The following is a 7,115-nucleotide window of genomic DNA, read 5'->3' as shown; positions in this document are numbered from 1 at the left end:
GCATTAGCCAGACTTCTCTCAGCCAAGGCAATGAGCAAATTCTTTTTCTCAAGATTTGCCTCAAGCTAGGTCTTTTTGTCCAATGGTAAAATTATCTGGAAAATTCAGTTCAGGAAACATCTACAAAACATTTCTTATGTTTGGGATACCATGGATTCTCAGAGCTGAACAAAACACAGGTCTTTCTTTCAAGGATTTCTGATGCTAGTTCTGAAGACAAACAAGCAAACCTACTCTACTCCAATTATTCTAAAATATCGATTATTTATTCATTTTTATCATCTCTAAAATTGAGATGTATCTTTCAATCAATGCCAATTTATAGCTGCTATTAGCCAGGTGACATTCATGATATAGTATTGCCTGCATTAGTTATCTACTGCTTCATAACAAATTACCCCAAAACTTAGTGGCTAAAGAAAATGACATTTATTCTATGAAAGATTTTATAGACCGGGAGAGTCAGGTATAATCTAGCTGAGTCCTATGGCTGTAGAACTCTCTCAAGCTGTAATCAAGGTGTTTTCTGGGGCTGTGATTACCTTAAGGCTCAACTGGGGGTAGATTCGCTTTCAGGCTCACTCAAGTGATTTTTGACTGGATTCAGTTTCTCATGGGCTGTTGGCCAGAGACCTCCCTTGATTACTTGCTTAGTAGTTTCATAAGGTAGCTCTTGGAATGACATGTGGCTCTATTAGAGTGAGGAAGCAAGAGAAAAAAAGGGCAAAAGATAGTCTGATAGCCAGAAAGAAGTCAGCCTTTTGTAACCTAATCTCAGAAGTGTCATTCCATTACTTTGCCGAAGTCTATTCATTAGAAGCAAGTTACTAGGTCAAACTCTTACTCAGGGGAGAGGAATATACAAGGGTGTGAATACCAGGAGATGAAGATCAGTGAGCGCCGATTTAGAAGCCGTCTACCACATAGCCTGTGAATATGGACCTCAGTTCATTCCTAGGGGTATGACTGGCCATGGCAATCCTTTGACATTTGGTCAACAAACAATTTAAGGACAATTTGAGGGAGGAGAATGACTCCTACTTGTCTGAAAATGTTTCGTAAGCACCTTTAGGTAGTAGAATGTATGTCAAAGGCTTGGGAGAAAATCCAGAGACACTAGAAGAGCGCACTTTAAAGAAATGTTTCAGCAACAAAGCTGCTAATGAGACAACATATGTGAGAAAAGACGGACATGAATGACTCTGAATAACAAATGATTTAGAAAATTTGGACCCTGAATGAGAAAAGATTTTAGAAATACTTTGACCAATTTATTTCATGTATATTTTCCATTTTTAAAAATGTGTAATAGTGATATGATTAAAACTTATCTTAATGAATGTAAAACAGTTCTTTTAATAAGTTTAAAATTTTAACACTGAAACGATATTGAAAGTATCATGTCAGAGTTTAACTGGCAACATTTTTTCTTTGTAAGTGTTACATGAAATAACTTCCTACAATTAAAGGCATCTTAAATTCAATGAAGAAACAAATACAATACAACATGATGAATTCGAAAAATAGAAGTGAGTTATCTCTGTTTATGGACTCTCTATGCCTAAGAATCTGCAATGTAGCCAAGACGTGTCTTTAGTGAATCACCTATCTGGACAGTTAACCACATTATTTAAAGTTCAACAAAAATGAACAACTAGAATGCCTGAAACAGTAGAGAAAAAACTGTTAAAGATGATGATAAATAACCTCATATATTTGAGCAATGGAAATGAAGACTTATCAAGTATATTAGAAATAAGTATCATCAAAGTGAGATAACTTTTTATAAGTCTCAGTTGTGGTTCCCAACCTACAATCACAGCCCCAAAAGTTAGGAATTCTTGCAGAGTCCATGAAACATTTTATATAGAATGGCTAGATAATATCTCAAACAGTTTTGAACCACTATTTTTCAAATATATTAACGATGCTTTATTATTCATTAAATACACATTATTTTCAAGTAATTTTTGACATCATCTTAACTATTTATTGTGATTTATTTAACCAGCAGACATTAGAAATGCAACTATTGTGCAAGTAAAGAGTCTATAAAATTTTTACTATAAAAAAAAATACCCTCTGTGACAAATATTCTGGGAACCACCGTCTTCAGGCTTCCTGAGTTGCAAACCTAAGCATGTTCAGAAATGATTCATTTTCTACATGCCCATACCCTTAGGAAAATCATTTATCTCTGTATACTAGATAAAGACCTATCTGTTGCTATCACTCTTTCTATTTAAAATTTCATACCCGTAGATAAAACTTGTCATGACTTTAGAAAGAACCCCATTTTTATTCCAACACGTTGAAAGGAAATCCATTTTTTCTGAGAATAATAAATTGAATCCTAAAAGGATTTCTTTTTCTCTCTTGGATCCTTAAAGTCAGGTTTTCCTTTTAACTAATGGCAAGCCATCTTTCATTTTTTAATAGCATTAGCCTAAGAATGTTGGTTTAATTTTTTCAATTTAAATGGTTGAGTCATAGTGCAGCGATGATTTTATTATACAACTGAGAACACAGAATATTAAAAATTAGCCAAGATAATAAAACTATTAGTGCTCTGTCACAACCAACATGATTTATTTGCTTGCCACCAAAGATTAAATTAGTCATAATTCAGCTATATATGTGATAAAACGAAAAGAGAAAATTTTAGTAAGTATACTCTTATTAACATGTTTTCTGTTCATAAGAGGCTCCAAGTATCTCTTGATATGAGATCTAGGGTTAACAAAAATTCAAATACAGGCTTATATTCTTCTACGCACAACTTGAGTACAGTTGCCATTTATTTGTAGGTTCAAGATCAAGAGAGGGATTCGATTTGAGTATATGTTGTTTTGAATAAAGGAGGCTTGAGAACCATGTTCATACTAATATAAGGCAAACTAATATAAGCCAACTAATCTTTCCTCACCTGTTAATTTGATAAATTTCTCAAATATCCACTTGAGAAGGAACATGAAAGGAAGGTACTCTATTTTCAATAGGCAATTTGGCATTAGCTATAAGAAATAAGTATGGATACCTGGCCAACCCATCACTTAAATTTTCAATCAACAAATCTTAATTGAGTGACTCGTATGTACTCAGTGTGAGGCTATAGTCGGACAAACAACAGTGAACAATACTTGATGGCCCTGCCCTCAGGAAGCCTGAACTGTATTGAGGATTCAGAAAGGAAATAAATCGCTGCAAATTAATGGCAAAGACTCCACAAAAAGGGTTAATCTAAGATGCTTTGAAATCATAGGAGAGTTTCCCAATCCAGTGATAAAGAATCAAGGAAGACTTCTCAGGGAAAGTTAGCCCGGGAACTGGTGGAGTGATAGGTAGCGATGGGGAAGAGAAGTGTTCCAATTAGAGGGAAGAGCAAACACGAAGTTCCCCATGAGACGCTGTATGAGTGGGACGGGGGAACTGAAAGGAAAGGTTCAGCCTGTTGCTATTAAGTGAAATAGGAAATGAAATTCTGAAGTCTTTATTGGCTTTTGTGATCACCTTTACATTAGAGAAAAAGGGACACAGTCAGTGTGATATTGTACACGCTCCAGAGACTTTAAAGTGGGTGATAACTTCCAGTAATACAGGAGGGAACAATGTAACAAACTTTAAATACATGAATACTTATAAAGGACAACACATAAACTGTGTTGGATTACTAGTTTGAGATTGACACGCCCTCTACCCGTAACAGGAAATACGCTTCATTGGAATGCTGAGATGCCTCTGTGGATTTTTCTTCTTACATTTTCTAAGATACATTTTTCGTGTGTATATTTATGCTTAAGTCAATAATAAAATATGATTCAGATGAGAAATATTTTTTGGACATCACATATCTTAGTAAACCATTTAAGGTCTAAACTGTGATTAGACTGTGGTCAGGGAACTCAAAATGAGATGTGGCTGTGACAGACAGACACAGTCATGACTGGGCCAGGGTCAGAGTCAGCTTTATAAAACATGGCCCTAGGATCTCCTCCTACCTACCTTGGAGAGCCTAAGAAGAGTTAAGGCCTAGGAGGAGCAAAACAGTTTTGGGTATTCCTCACAGGCTGCGACAGCCTGGGATATTTAGGTTTCGAAAAGGTAACTTTGATTTGAAAAACATATAAACTTAGAACTCTGTTGTTTTCTAACATACCATGAAATTACAGTCGGTGAAAAATAAATGAAAAGGCAAAAACAAAGAAGTTTCAATGTCGTTTAATAACAATTGTAACCGACCTTGAAAACCCATTGCGTCCTTTATTATCACAGATGTTAAAAACCGAGGATGGAGCTGGTGGGGACAGGGGGAGTGGAAACAGAAAAAGAAATGGAGATTCTGAATGGATGAGAAAAGTGAGGCAGAGAGAGTCCAGCCTCTGCCTCCCGGGGCTGCCCATCACGCCTCAGTTACCCTTCCCAATTGCCCCTCCCTGAAACACCTCTGATGCCATCTCCATTTGTCTAAGAGACAAGCCATGCAGAGCTGGCTTAAATAGCCGTAGTGATTGATCTTTACTTTTGTAAGTATTTGCTCCGGTCATCAGCAGCTTTTCTCAGCCTCCAGTACAGCTCTGGCGCTCAAGAGTAATCCATGTGTAAGATCGCATTACAGTGGGACGAGTAACTCAGTCAACCAAAGTGAATCTTTTTGATAACAAAGTATTTATTCAGCTTCGCTCGTTGGATGAAACTGAGCCCGGGGGTTAAAACTGACAGTTTCCTCTGTACCAAAGCTGTAACGCTGAGCTCAGATGTGATTAAAAACTTTTATCGCTAAGCAAAAAAAGTAAACAAGCTAAAGCAAAGGTGAGATGGCTGACTCAGAAAATGGCTTCAGAATAGGACCTCTCATCTGCATCCTAGTTGCTTATTCCCCCGCCCCCCATACGTAAACCTGCATATCATTAACTCCTCAGATTTTAATGCTAAAAGGATACACTGGAGAAGAACAACAGCCTCTCCCCGAGGACGAGGACTGACCAAGCAGGCACATGCCTTCTGTTTAAAACTGTAAATTAAAAAAAAAAAAAAATTTTTAACGCCTACAGCACCTGGTCTTCCTAGGTGGTCTCCCATCCAAGTACTAAAATGGCCTGATCCTGCTTAGCTTCTGAGATCAGATGAGATTGGGCTTGTTCAGGGTGGTATGGCCATAGACTACAATTTAATTTTAACAGCAGTATTTTATTTTGAAGGACTGTCAGGTAAGCAATATAAATACAAATCCCCTGAAATTTAATTAATGTCAAAGTTCAAGTGTATGATTATAATATTTGAGATACATCTTAAATACATTATAGTTTTTCAATGTTGAAGGCAATGTGCTAAGCAGTCTTAGTTCAAAATGTTATCTAGAACACTTAATTAAAGAAGACATTGCTCTTCTTGTGGCTTTTGAGAAGTAATTAAAAGAAATATTGAAGCCTGAATTTTGTGGTTGTTTTTATAACCATGATATTTAAGAAGCAATATTTTCCTGCTCTAATAGACACCAGCTCATCATTGTGGAGTTTGAGGTTAAAAACAGCTCGATTCACAAATGAGTAGGTGAGTGGTTTCTCGACAGGGTTGTTAGATTTAGAAAATAAAATATATGACGTCCAGTTAAATTTGAATTTCAGATAAACAGACTGAATTTCAGATAAAGATAAAGCATAACTTGGTCTAAGTATATCCCACTGAATTTCAGATAAACAACAAAGAATTTTTGTGTATTTTCCAAGTATGCATGGCACATACTTATACTAAAAAATATTGTTTATCTAAAATTCAAATTTAACCGGGTGTCCTGTATTTTATCTGACACCCTATTTCTAGACGGTATTTGAAAGGCTCCCAAGAAATTTGCTCACTTAAAAATCTTGCCTTGTGAGATGTTAGTTCCTATATGTGGTGCCATTGTTATTAAACTATACACAGATCTCTTCCTGAGGTGAGGAAAGACAAAGTTTTCCCATTAAAATTTATAATCCCAATACGCAATCCTTAAAAGAAAGACACAATTCTTTATGTTCTGATATAGGATTATCTCCAAAATAAATTATTAAACTAAAAAGAAAAAACAAAGCTTTTTGCAGCATGTGCATATTGAGTAATAATGAGGGCTGTCTCCAGGGAGCAGGACTGGGGTGAGGGGTGGGGGTGACCGAGGAAAGGAGTCTGCTTTTTTCATTCTACTATTTTGTACATTTTGAATTTTCTATCATGTGCATGTGTTATCGATTCAAAAACAAATAAGTGTGAATGAACAAGCAAAAAAGCAAAACAAAAATATTTTCTTTCCAGGACAAAACATCCCAAGAGATAATGTTTGGTAGAAATTATTTCATTCACTTCTTGGATTTCCTATTTGACCTTATCAGGTCACCTGAATAGCTCTGCGAACATGGAGGTAAACTACTTTATAATCGTGCATGGACTCAGCCTTATTGAAACGTATGTGATATTTTAAAGTGGAAAAAAAATCTATTTTCTATAAAGCTGTAACTTTTATCTATAAGAGTGTGCATATTTTATATGCTTTATATATTTCACTCATTTCGTTCTCGACTTATTACTCCTATTTTTCGCCATGGGCTTAAATTCGCTCCAGGTCCCGCTCTCGCCCTCGAGGTCCCGCCGACGCCCCCGCCCTCGCGTTCCCCCTCTCAGCATAAAATTAGAAAGCGTCACTTGTGAATAATAGGAAACAGAGGGATCTATTTTTACCTAAGTTTCACCAGCCACGTTTTTCTGCTCAGGCTTCCATTATAAAATCAATTTTCAGGCTACATGGAAAGGGGTTATTTTGAAGACCAAGTTCATAATTAAATCTCATGTTTGAGCTAAGAAAAACCAATGGAACATGTATGCGCGACACACGTAACACACATCTTAGCAACATGTCAGTGGAATTAAAAGTACACGGAAATGTTTGGTAAAACCGAAAAAGCCAGTCAGGAGTCAATTCAACCTCTCAGTTTATATTCAACATAAAGCTTTGTTTTCTGATCTGAGTTTTTTCCCAGGTGATGTTCAGTATCTCATACATATGAACCATCTCCCCTGCTTCCTGGCTCATGTCGCATTTCCTTTTTCCCCAACTCTGGTAGTTGCTGATAGGCTGCTTTGTG

General features: G+C 36.4%; 1 pseudogene; it reads right to left on the bottom strand.

The window, feature by feature from the left end:
- Positions 1-5,042: 5,042 nt before the first annotated feature.
- Positions 5,043-5,161, bottom strand: LOC112479534 (annotated as a pseudogene).
- Between the last annotated feature and the right edge of the window lie 1,954 nt (positions 5,162-7,115).

The sequence above is a fragment of the Pteropus alecto genome, unplaced genomic scaffold (genome assembly GCF_000325575.1).
Source record: "Pteropus alecto unplaced genomic scaffold, ASM32557v1 scaffold23, whole genome shotgun sequence".
In the NCBI taxonomy this organism is placed as follows: Eukaryota; Metazoa; Chordata; class Mammalia; order Chiroptera; family Pteropodidae; genus Pteropus; species Pteropus alecto.
This window is presented reverse-complemented; position numbering and strand designations above follow the sequence as displayed.